Source organism: Nothoprocta perdicaria, unplaced genomic scaffold (assembly GCF_003342845.1).
Source record: "Nothoprocta perdicaria isolate Ctin4 unplaced genomic scaffold, notPer1 scaffold_38, whole genome shotgun sequence".
In the NCBI taxonomy this organism is placed as follows: Eukaryota; Metazoa; Chordata; class Aves; order Tinamiformes; family Tinamidae; genus Nothoprocta; species Nothoprocta perdicaria.
The window spans coordinates 4,586,979-4,600,839 of NW_020455621.1; positions in this window are offsets into that span (position 1 = coordinate 4,586,979).

The following is a 13,861-nucleotide window of genomic DNA, read 5'->3' on the forward strand; positions in this document are numbered from 1 at the left end:
CCTGCCTAATTTCAAAAATTTGCTCTTCTCTCTGATCCTGGGATTTTTCTCTCACCTTACTGCTTATGCTGAAGTTATGGCTAGCAAGCAGAGTGCTGCATTCAATCCCTGCTGGAGCATAATTGCCGGGAAGGGCAGAGACATGCTCCGGCATCCGTGATATTATAACAGAGTAACTCWATTATGGCTTGACCTTGAACAAATTGCTTATATGCCTGTGCCTTGCTTTCCCTTCCTGCASTGTGAAGGTTATATACTGGCCAGTTTTGAGATCAATGGCTGAAAAGTTGAATATAAGAGCTCCTCTCTTTTCAAGCTAAAAAATCAGTTTCCATACGAAAAATAGCTGTTCTGAGTCCTTTAATATCCACTGATTCTGTCTTGAACTTGACCATGCTGTAAGTGTCCAATTTATCTTTTAATTCAGCAGTAGTAGCAGTTGCTTATTAATTAAAAAAAAAAAAAAAGGAAATAATCGCTGATCCTTGCGATCAGTTGTATTTTTTTTTTCTTTTTTTCTTCTGTAGCCCACTGCTTTAGTCTTTAGCATAAAAAAGCAGTCCTTCGAACTATACCTGTGTGACTGAATAGCATTTCTGTGAGCAAGGGCCAAAAGATCTAGTCCCAAGAGTTTTGAAAGAGTTGATCTGATTTGGCACTCTGCTTTTATATTGTTGTCTTAGCAGAGAACATAATTGCAGGCAAATCCTCTCTGGGACTTCCTTGAGTGAGGAAAATAGACAAATCTGTCTTTTTGAAAGTAGAATGTTATCCTTCAGAGATTACCAAACAATATCATTTTTCTGATGTTTAGCTCTTCTCTTTTTCAAGTAGGAAAATAGCAACAATAACAAACTCATCCAAAAGCCAGGAAAGATTTTTTCATGAGGGATTGCTGAGCTTTTTACTGCACAGATCTCTTGGTTTTATACACTAATCTCCATGATAAGATGGGCATGATTCTGCTCCCGCTGATATTAGTGACAAAAATGCCGCAGGTTTTAGCTGGAACAGTATCAAACTCCATTTTGCTATTGCTTTGAAAGAATAATCACAGAATCACATTTTCTCATAAAATTTACATATACTTTCTGGACCTCTTTCCCCCATAGTCCCTGTCTAGATGCATGGAGACATTGTGGGACCTTAATTTACAATAGCCCTGTTACTGTCATGGCAACAAATTACAATGCCAAAGACCCAAGGACTATATTGTTACAACTCATATACAGTCAGGAGAGAAGAAAAATACTCCTAAATTTCACTGAAGGCATGTGACAGGACATGAGGAATGGCATGAAACAAATCATCTTGGAGTCTCTGTCTTTGCTTCTGTTTACTGTGCCTCTGTCATATGTATGAGCAACCTTTGGCCTCCAGGAACCATTAAATTTTTGTCCTGTACCTAATATTTCCTTCAGAAAAATGTTCCAGAGATTGTGCCTAAGAAGCCGGAATTACCCCCCCTTTTATCTAAATGTCAGTTTGCATCTCCGTTTTTCACTTTTCTTTTTCACTTTTCTTTTCTCATCCATCCTGATTCCTGCAGGGAATCTAGCTTCAAACTTAAGTATTGTAAGGGATGGCTATAAGTGCTCTATCATGGGAAAAGGTACTAAATTATATTACACATTCCAAAGGCAGACAGTATGCAGAAAGGTTCCTGTATACATTGCTTTGTAGATYGTACTTTGAAATTCCTTATGTGATTAAAGAGATTAAAGAGAAAGACATAACTTCGTGTGTGTGAATTTGGGTAGTTCCTTTTTTCTACGGGAGAAATTGTTCCACTATAATGTTGACACAATTCCTTATTATTTTCAAACTAGACTCCCAAGCATAGTTCTCATTATTTTATGTTAGCAAATGTGAATTCTGTGTTAAAGCTTTTCCATATAGAAAATTGTTGAGAGAAGACAACTATAAAGAGAACAGTGATCATAGAAACTCTGAGCAGCGCTGGAAGAAGGTAGATTGCTAACTCCATGTTTCAGTGTTCTTACACTAGAATAATTTAAAATTTAGATTTAAAAATTAGATTCATTAGTGAACTGTATGGACAATCTTTACAAAGGTGTTCATACAGAGAGTCAGTGAGGAACATCTGCTCCAGAAATATTTGCTGTGCAGATGAAGATGCAAWTACTACATTAAGTTTAGTTTGATTGACCATCAGCTGATAACAAGGGCTATGGATCATCTGTCCACAGCCTTGGCATCTGCAGCAATGTTTTCTACACTTGCCTTCCTTATTTCTCTGACCTGTAGGGAACTGTAATGGGTCAATAGCTCAGACAGGCTCTGAAATGAAGTAAATGGAATTTAAGCTAGGCTTCTCCAGACTTACCAGGGGAAAATACTTTTCTGGAGATTTTAGTAAATCTCTTTTTCCTCCAAGTGTCTAAATAAGCTCAAAGTTTACATAGGTGGTGCCTTGGGTAAGGTTATTGGAATAAACCTGCTCCCAGTTGTGCAGGTAGAAATTACCTGCCTTTGTTTTGATTGACCTATGAAGACATCAGTTGAAGCATTTAGAAAGCCTTTTCTTCAACCTTTCAGAAAAAAACAAAAACAAAAAACAAAAAAAAAAGAGGAAAGAGGTTTTTTTTTTACTATTTCGAGATTATTTTTTTCAYGGCAGAGCAAAAGAAATTATCCAAGAGAACTGTAGCAGTTTGGCTGAAGGACTTTGCAAAAAGAAAGAAAAGTGCAACTTGTTTCTACCTAGCAACATATTGCAAATAATAGGAACAATCCCCATCAACGAGTCTTTAGTTAGAAATGCCTTCCACTTCAAACTAATTATAAAAACATTCTGCTTTTTGTATCTCTCTCTCGTATAAATGTTCTGAGTGGTGTGCCAAGATTTTAGTGCTGTCGACGCTAGACTTATTTCACTTTTCTATGTAAGAATCAAAATTAGAATTGTGTGAAGAAAGGAGGTGCGTGCAAAGAAAGGCAAAAAGAGATATAGTGCCTTACTGAGGTGGTATTCAGAAAGTCCAGTTTTAGGCCAGTGAGATTGATCTCCTTAGGATCCGCCTATTCAGAGCATAAGAACGATCTCCAACAGTAGGTAGTTYGGAGCAGTTGAATTGCAGTCTGTCTCAAAGTTTGCTCCTTGAAGCATCTCCACCTATTTAATATATCCCATTCTACCTCACTGTGTGTTTCTTATACCATGCCTATGAATGACCTTCAATGTTTTTTAAACCATGGAAGTGTGCTATGTAAGTGAGCATAGTCCTAGCCATGCAGAATTTAGTAGCTAAACTGAAATGTAGAAGGTAGAGATACATGATAGGAGGAGAAGTCTATAGCACTTGGTCAGAGAGAAGAAGGGATGAAAGAAAATGGGATTGTCTGTTTGTATATCTTATTAACAAGTGGGACTGAAGAAGTACTTAAGGTTGGCACTGGTTGGCACAACCAATCATGGCATGGGAAGCAGTGGAGGCAAGGCTAAGTGGTGTTTTGCCACTGCTGGATTAGACCATTGAGAAAGGTAATGAACTCAGTGTTAAAGTAGCTCTGCTTCCTCGAAGTCCTGAGTGGCATCTCCACACAGCACTTTACTGAACATGCTCTGATTAATCCTCTGGAGACTCTTAACACGCGGAGTTTGCTCAGTGAACTGGAATAGCTAGGAGAGCAGATAAGGAGAAAATTAATCTCTTTTGGGCTATAGAACAGAATGATCACTGGCTGATCCTGCAATTAAGTCTAYGTCAAAGGTTTTCATATGTGGTCTGCACTAGCCAGCTTCTAATGGGATCCCATTGCTCAGAGTGCCCTCTCATGTTCTCATATGGGTTGTACTTCTAGCATGGCTCCTGAATTAAGTTCTTTTTTTGCTGCAGACTGATGAAGTGTTCAGCTAGTATTTTTTTATCTGAGATGAGCTGAAAGATGTGAAATGGAGGAGGTTATATGGAATGAAGAGCAGTTTATATGAATGTCTGTTAKGCAATACAAAATGTACTTTAAATCTGAAGGAAATTAGTTTGCAAACATGGAAAARCTGAAAGCTGACTCAATTATCTAAGATGTTTCTAATTTAAAATTTGCATCAGGTTCTCAGCTGCCATAAAACTAGATTGTTCATTTACTACAACTTTGAGCCTTGTCAGATGCTTTGCTAAGGGTCTGGTCTTGACAGTGGTGTGAAAGGACAGCACAAGTTGGGTATGTCTACACCTAAGCTACTGTTTCCCAAGTTAATTCTGGATTTCATAATAGCAGTGGGAGGCTTTTTGTTTTGTTTCATTCTTGAAAGTGGTTTTCTGTTCTATATGAAAACTGAATCATATTTCTAATGTAGAGCTTTACTCAACTCCAAAATTAGCTCTGGAGAGGGTAATTGGAGTTTTTCTGGCTGAAACATTTGATTTACTTATTTCCCATTTCTACAATTTAGGCATGTATTTCACAGTGAAACACTTGCAGACAAGTATTCCCATTTTAGCTGGGCATCCTTACAGGGAGAGCAACCTATGTAGCATGTAGGGTGAGAATACTCAGAGCTGAAGTGAAGTTTTCACTTGGATAATGTATGTATCAACTTAACATTAAAAGGACATACATATTTTATGAGATGGCCTTTTACATGAGTAAAATGATTCTGATTTTTCAGAAGATATGAATGCCTAGTAGCAGATAAAATCACTGTGCCAATAAATTGAGTTAAATTGTGGTGTCTAAACAATAAAAAAAGGCTATTGAAAATGACTTGGAATTTGTTTAGCTGTAAGACAGGATCCCAGTTTKCCTTCTAGAGTCCTTCTTCTTGGGTCCCTGGTTTATTATTATTAATTGCTAATCGCTAAGTATTCTCTAGGAAAGCATGTAACTTTTTCAACTGCTCCCAAATAAAGTCCATGAGTGCTCTACCAACATGGTAACATCAGTATGTAGCAAATACCTCAAGGTACACCAATTAGGTACAGACGATTTTTGCAAACTTTAAGGATAAAGCATAATGTATACAAATAAGAGTAAAATAAGTGGGATTTCAGTTTATAGGTCTTAACCTGCAACTCTTTCCCTGTTGATCAGAATGCAAGTTGAAGCGAGGTACTTCACTTGAAGAAAAATATGATAGCCAAACAACAGAGGTGACCGCTATCACTCTCGTCTCTGCACCCTTACTGTTATGTCTATTATACACTTGCCACTGTATCTTGAGCTGGAACTATTTCAGGAGTAAAGCAGATAGGAATCAAGGTCAGAAATCTATTGGAAAGAAAATTTCTTTAGTCTTGCTGTTGAATTTAAAAAACAAAAAAAGGCTTTTTGCTTTTTTGTTTACTTTTCCCTAGTCTTATCCAGTCTTATTCTCAATATATTCTTTCTTCAGCACTGATATAACATTTAAGTGCCAAGGCACTGTTCTGAGCTCRTGCACAGTTCCTTCATTTGGCCCAGATGGTGAATTAAATCAAATTAGTATTGCTAGTATTGTCACAGCAACAGAAAATTACCCTGTTGATAAGATTCAAACTTCCAAGAATGTATGCTACCATTTATGCATACAGATACAAACTCTTAGATGCTTATTCTTTTGAGAATACAGGTTAGACATTGCAGAAATGAGTCACACACTGTAATGAGMGAGAAAAACAATTGGTTCTGCAAGCTGAAATGTCTCTCTGAATTTTGACCARAAGTCCTGAGGTTCAGCTAAAACAAATTTGGAACTGAAATGAAATTGTTTTTTTACCTTGCCTTCCAATGACAGGGAGCAAGGTATAAACACCAAAACAAAAAATACAGTGTGGTTAAATATGCTTTGGCAGTCAACAACATCACATGAGATACTGGTAAGAGAAAGATGCAAGAAAAACAGGTTCTTCTGCTTCCTGTGGCTATAATTTTCCTACAGAGCTGTAGATTCTCCAGGGTTTGTAGCTGTAGATTCTCTAGGGTTTGTACTACAATTTCTTTCACTGAATGGAAGAAGTCGAAGTCTCTACAAAGATGAAGATAGCCAAAAAAAAAGAAAAAAAAGAAAAAAAAGAAAAAATCCTACAAGTGATATTTTCTAAAATAAAAGCCTCCCAAATAAGCTCATAGCTTATAGCTATAAGCTTGAGCTTATAGCTCAAGTCCTATATAACTCATCTCTCTACTGATGAAAGAGACTTTCTCGTTTTGATTTCACATAAAAATGAGAAGCTGCTAGACAAGATTAATTACTTATAGCCCTCTCTTTTGACAGAAATATTCAAAATTTCWTAATTTACAGGCAAACAACTTATTTCCTCTTGTTTATAGCAGCATGACACATTGTCCGTACCTTTTGGGGAATGATTAGTCAACATCTTTCTAATTACCTTGATTTGAGACACTCTTTAATGTAAGAATTTGTACTATACTTTTACTATTTTTCTTTTATTATTGTTTTCTGTTTGGAGTACACTCTAGGAGTGTTTTGATTCTCTGATTAGGTTTGCCTTATATTCCTGTGTTTCTTAGGCCTTATATATAACTGTTAAAAAAGAGCTCTTGCAATTGGTGATTCACTAAAATTTCTCCTCCTGGCTTCAGTAGAGGAGGAATCTTTTCTCTGATATGTCTTAGGAAGCRTGCACGTGTGTGTGATTTCCCACATTTCCTGGAGCTCATTTCTTTGCCATATTTAGTGCAAATGTAGTAATGTGAATTCTTATTGACAGTGATATTTTAGTCATATTTGAGTTTTATTTGCTGTTACAGAAGCCTTTAAGGATGCTTTTGAAATGGATGTATTAATAAGATGCAAGCAGACCAGCCTCAGTGCTTTGGGGGCTTCCAGATCTTGATGTGAATCAGGCATCTCATCCCTCAGTGTCAAAATTGCACCATTAAGTTGAGTCATTCAGAAATGATTTATTTCACAAGCTGTTAAGGCATTTAGGGGCATATATCCCATTGGCCTTTAATGTGCCACATTCAAGACAGGCCCCTACTATTTTAGCATTTTGGGCAGAATAACTTCCATATCCCCAGAGAAAATCAGTAGCATCAAAGATTAATCAGTATTCAGTGTCTCATCCGTTTTAGAAATGCTGCCTTTCTGATTCTACCAAATGGGTCTATGCTTGGCTTATTTTGAGGCTGGATCAGCCTCAGTGTTTTGTTCCTAAAACTKTGTTGAGTTATTTAAAAAAAATATGTCTCTTTAATGACTCACTGACCTCCTCATTTTTAGGGGAATTTCATTTAGTAATTACTTTTGAGTGCTATCTAACTTTTAGCATAGCACTGATAGGATGTGATTACTTTTTTCAGATGTGCATTTTGTAGCTCAGCCAGAAACTACATACTGAGACAAAATTTTCTGATTGAAACTCTATGATCTGTGTTATAGGGGGTATTTCCTAAAATCTATTAAAGCTTTGACTCTAAGAACAATGCAATATGCAATGATCCATATTTCAGCAGTAGCAGAGATCTCTTTGTCTACCTATGGCATGAAATGCTGTGGGATTTCATGGTAGTTGTTGATTTTACAAGAATCTTATGTGAAAAGTATAAAGCATTTTATCAATAAAATTAAATTTTTCATCCAATATTCAGGCAGATTTGTGTGGTATAAACATAAGGTAATTTACGCAAAGACGACAAAAAGTGCATAAGTACTAACTTTACTAATACTGTGGTATAAAATAACTCCTCATTTTATTCCTCCATCTAGCAGTAGTGGCATCATGCACCATAAATCACACTTACTGGCTCATGAATTATCTGGCCTCCAAATATGCACTGACAGGAAAATTAAATGGTCCAGAGAAAACTGCTTGCAGCCCTGTATCAGAAGAGAAGGGGAGGAACACAAAGAATGTACGATTCCTATGGAAAGCAGCTGGTTGTTTCTTATCAGTATCTGATAATATTTCTGCATCCAGTGATGGAACCACTGATTTAGGCTTTTAGAAGGGTGAGTATTATCTAACTTGCCTTCGTTATGTGAAGTTAGTCACACTGCAGGCTCAGAACAAGCTTTAAGAAACTGTCATRTCTGGAGAGAGGCAACGTTTGTGCCAGATATCAGCTTAGTTTTATACACTATATTCATAGTTTTGGGATTTTCTAGGATTTTTAGTAAGTACCTATTCTACCTATTTGTTCCAGGATTCTTTTCTTGGATGATTACTATTCACCTTTTGAAGAGTATTATGATAACTAAAGTAATCAAAGCTATATAGGCAAAGAGCTAAGCGATTCTTTTAAGCTGTATTTGACTAACTGAGTTTGAATGCATTCTGTACATACTTCTAGGCTGAAACTGTGTGATTAACTACAGTATGAGAAATTGTGAGTGGATTTAAAATGGGATTTTATTAAGGATTTTCATATAACAAACTGATCTTTAATTACTGGTMAACACTCTTTCCAATCTCCTAATTATGTCACTTATTTTATGAATAGAGCCCTCAGAATTCTCAGAGCAAAGATCTCATGAGTGATGAGGAATCTAGCTACAAAGCAAGGATTCAGGTTTGCAGGCATGTTTTAAATGCCAACAAATGTTGACACTAGTTTTCATCATGATGCAAAATGAAAATTTCTAAATTTTTTCTCCACTTAGATGCTGATACAAATACACACAAAATCTTCTGCATGTATGTGAGAAAGACCTTGGAAAAGCTTGTATCCTGGCTGAGGGAGGGATCCAGACTCAGGGAGGTCTTCTTTCTTCCAGTCAAGTTCTTCCTGGCCTGAAATGGTAGAGGTCATCTTCTTTGTTTGTGTAATGTTTATTTATACCTAGTGGATCAGCTGTCACAAGAATGATGTTATGACCCTGCAATTCAGGCACTTGGTCGCAAGCACTGAATGCACCTTACTGTGTTAACCATTACGCTGTTATTGATGCTGTGCTGATTCTCATCCTCCTTCTGTTCTTMAGGATTGCTTTTCCTGTTTTCTATGCAGGTGTCTTCTCTAAATTTCACCACCTAAAATCATCTTGGTTATGCTTTTACACCAGTCAAACTCTGATTGTATGATTACACTTTTAGGGGGATGTGGATGACGTATAGAAGCATAACTAAATTCCTATTAAGGGGGGCTACGTTAAATAAATTTCTTAAAAAATAATGGATTCTTTTAGAGAGTAAAGGCAAGTCCTTTCAGTTTGTAGATAAGCTTCTGTTTAAGGAATTACAGATAATATTTTTTTGCACTCATGGAACAGAAATAACCTCTGTTATGGTCATAGTTAGAACTTAAAAAAATGTGAAAATAGAATCACTTCAGATTTAGAGTTAAAGAATTATTCATTAGCATTGTTTTATTGGTGGCTGCTGTGCTAACTCAACATTTATACAATGGCCTGTATCTGAACATCTTTGTCTAAATCTCTCTTTTCTGTATCTAAATTATTTCTTCAGAAAATATGGAAATTTAACAGTGGATCTCTTGGTTATTGGATGAAAAAAAGGGAGGAAACACTGTGAGTATTTATTTATGGACAAACTGCTTTTTTGTCCTCAGACCCACCTAGGTCCTGTGTACTGAGCTGTTGAGAGTCCAGTTAACAGACAACCATGTGGGGAATTTGAGTGAAGCACCCCTAAAAAAMCATTTCCTGTCCAGTTGCCATTGCAAAGGTGGACATTTAAATTCAGTATCTGTGTATCGTATGTGTAAATTCAGTATTTTATAAGAAGGGGAGGAAGATCTGTGTCCTCAGCAAGCTTGAGCTGTGCCTGGAAAAGGCATTGAAGAAAAAAAATATAGAGCTGCAGTGCCACTTTGTGAGACCAGGGATGTGATATAATAAATACCCATGCTCGTCCTCCTCCACTGAAGTTGTTTTTCACTTTGATTAGTGATTTTAAATGGCTCATTTCTTAGTTTTCTATTTTACCGCTAGGAAGTTTTTCCATTATGTAGTTCCTATAAGCACATGAAAACAGAAACTGCAATAAACCRATATATTTACTGAGGCTAGAGCTTTCTCTCTTCTCAAATGAAATGCTTCTGCTGCTATAAACAGCTGAAAATATTTTACTGAGGTATTAACCGCCTCAAGATCTGTATTAATGATAGGCTTCTTAGAGTGTGAAATGCCTTCTGGCTTTTCTCCAGGGTGTTTAAACTAATCAACTGTTAACAATAAAGGAAATAATTTTACTTTCACTCTCACTAGGATCATTTCATTGACTTTACTGATATCCATCATATTGTACACTGATACAAACAGGAAAAGCATCAAGCCCAAAGCAGGCAGCAGGCCTGAAGAGTAGGCTGGAAGTAGAATTACAGACCAAGCCCAATTTTTGAGTGATGGGTAAACCAATAGATAGCACAAGGACAGAAATGCAGAAGTACAGAAAGAAATAAAACACTTCTTCCCTCCATTTTTGGACTTCAACTAAAGGTATTTCATTCAAATTGCCATTCAGCCTCAATCAGACAATGGAAAGACATCATTAAGTCACAAGATTTATATTTGTCTTTTCTTTTGTTCTGACCTTCATCATAAAGATTAATATATTGATCCAAAAGCTGACTTTTTTGAATTGTTTTACTTTGAGGAAAAARTCTGTATAAGTAGACTTCTTCTATTGTAGACACACTGAAAAACACAAGATAAACTGATTTTTGCAAAGAAGAAGAATGTGATTTTCAAAAGATAAAATAAGAAGGGCAAGTTCTTCCAGCCAAAAATAAAATAAAAAAAAAAGATCACTCTGTCAAAAGTTCAGAATCCAAAGGTCACGGTGAAAGTTACAAACACCAGTTTTGTAAACTTATTTCAGGATCTTAAAGTAAGAGTCTTAATTAATTATTTTGGTATAGACTTGATTGTATTTTTGAGCTGTCTAGGTACTGTTGTACAAGCAAATCTACTCAGGACTGCTGAGAACTCAGTGCCTTTAGTAAAACAGTTTGTCTAGCTGCAAAAATATAGAACTGCAGAAAAAAAATGTTGTCATCTAGGAGAACCCATTGGTCTTACATGACTAACTTCAGAGCTACAGCACATTGCTCAGGGCCTGGATTGGTTGAGTTTTGAATAGCCCAGAAGCTGAAGAATCCATAACATCTGTGGGCTGTTCTTCTTCGAACTGACATCCAGCTTACTGCCATTTTACGTTTTTTTTTTTTTTTTCATCATTGAAAACTTGATTTTCCTTTGCTATTTTTAAGATTTGGATTCTGTAATTTCTTCTTTCAGTCTTTGCAACTTTTTTTCTCTTTGGCTTTTTCACTTCTCTCTGTAACACAGCTTKCATGTTTAAGAAATGCATATCAAAATACCTAAGTATTTGTGAAGGAAAACTATTAATTGAGTTTTCACATGGAAGATGCTGGTATGACTGAATCTCTGATGAGAGAAGCTGATGAGAGGTGTCTACTGGTAGATCACAGCTGTGAGAGATGGTAGAAGGATTCAGGTTTTTGTGAAACTTTCAGTACTCAGGTGAGAATGAACATCCCACCTTACAGCATCCCAAACAAGATAATACTTTGAGGATATTCATTCACAAACACCCCAACTGCAGTTGCAGCTTAGTTTTGTGAGTTTTGTGAGTAAAGTGTAACATTTTGGAGAGGACTTAACTGCTCTCACATRCAGGAACTCTTAAAAATGCATTAAAAGCCTGAGAATGGTCATGGAAGGAAAGAACTCAAAATGGTATTACTGAACAGTTGTATGCACTTGGAAATAGTGGAGAAGCACTGGAAAATAATGCAACCAGTATATCCAAACATTTATACCTTCATCTCTCYATTTCCTAGGCATTTTCAATTACATTACCATGGCTAGAAAATGAATCATRGTGTAGATAGTCTGGATTCATAGGTCATTTGTGTAACTCCAATTTGGGCAATATTTTGTTGTGATTAGTTTTAGAAGAATATACGGAATGAATAGCTCACTAAGTGAAGCTTGCTTTTGATAATCACATGTTCTCCCTAGTCATGCTTGAATTTTTCTGCCCAATTATCATTATCAGTAAACATTTCCAGATTGCTTTTGACTTGTCTATTAAAATATACTTATTGATAATCAAAACTGTGCCTAACCTACTAATCACTTCATCAACTGAAAGTAGGCCTATAGAGGTGGCAAAAATCAGGGAAAAAATAACATTTCAATTACATTTTTATCTAACCATGTATTTGTTGATGGCTATATTTGTTGTTGGGTGTATCAACACAGTTGCACTCACACGTCTAGAGAAGTCTCAAGCACTAGTTTATATACATGATGATGTACGTCATCTAATATGTAGTCTTGCATGAAATCTTACAATGTCAGCCAGCAGGTCAAGAAATAGCAGTATTCCTCAGTCTAAGAATTAATATCTGGAGAGATCAGGACTCTTGCATGTTCTGTACTTCCTCGTTGGTATATGTTCATAAGCACACAGAAGTCCTCATTTCAGAGGGACTTGGGTGAACGTAGGGCAGGCTTGCATGGTAATGGCTGCAAGGCCAAATCCTAATTTATCATTCGGAATTTATYATTTAATGACAGCCAGACACTTAGCTATATGCACACAGGATGGATCCAGCAGTACTAGTAGATAAAACAAACTGAGGAAGAATCAGTAGACATTTTCAATTTTTCTTTTTTTTTCATCTATCAATGCATGGTCCACTTGTTAAAATACAATTGTTTTGTAATAATGTCATAATATGTGTTAAATTCCTGATGAAATGGGAAAGTGATATCAGTGAGCAGTCAACAGGGAATCGGTAAGATAAGGAGGTGTAACAGAGGAGTTTCTCAATAACCCATCATGATAACAAGTGGTTTTGCCAGGGTAGCTGTATRCTGGAGCAGAAGTTTTGCCTGTTTCTTATTTCTTCTTCTAGAAGTGGACTACAGGAATTTGAGACATTATAGTGGATTGACTAGCRTTATAGGTTTGTATATTGCTCTGAAATATATCAAATGGTGATTCTGAAGAAAAAGAAAATATATGTTTTGAAGTATAATTAGTATAAAAGCTGCTATAAGCTATTTTAACATGATTTTGGGTTGGCTTTTCTACATTATAGATTAAAAGAGGACTTCTAAAGACAGAGTAGGAAAAAGGAATTGAGTTTTGAAACTCATCTGAAAATTGCTTTGGTCAGGACCTATATTCAGGCACAACTTGCACTGAAATTGAAAACTGAATATCTTACTTTTACAATAATTGCCAGCTGAAGTGGAATTGCAGAAAAGAGGAATTTATTCCCTAGATGTTATTTCTAAGGGTTCATAAGTTATAAATACTATTGACCACATTCAGACTCTAGTTTGCTGATGCTTTGGGAATGAATGGAAAACATCTATAGATAAGAACCAAATTCAAACGCATTTACTTCCTTGTTAATTGTTTTTTTGGTATCTTTTTCTGCCAACATGCACTAGCTCAGTTTGGAATCTTTCATGTCCTTGTATAACCATGATGAGGAAGGCTGACTGCAGCACCTGTGCACACAAGGGGCAACAAATAATGTTGTAGATTTGCCTGCAATTTTCCATGCACCACATTAGGGAAACCAGTGTGTGCCCTTCAAGAAACTTGCCCTGTATATGCTTGGGAGAGGTCTACGTGAAGAAGAGACATTTGTCCTTTTCCCAGCCTTCCTTGCCCTGCAAGACCCTTCCATTCACCTCACCTCCTGGCAAGTCAGGAGTTTTCAATACTAGTCTCCTCCAGTTGCACTTAGTGGGGGTTGTTCTAGAGATTAGATTAGGGTTGGACTTAACCCAAATTTTGGCTGTTTTCTTGCATAGGATTTTCCAGTCTTTTCCATTTCTTGCCCAGAAGGAGCTTTTCTTTTCTTTTCTTTTCTTTTCTTTTCTTTTCTTTTCTTTTCTTTTCTTTTCTTTTCTTTTCTTTTCTTTTCTTTTCTTTTCTTTTCTTTT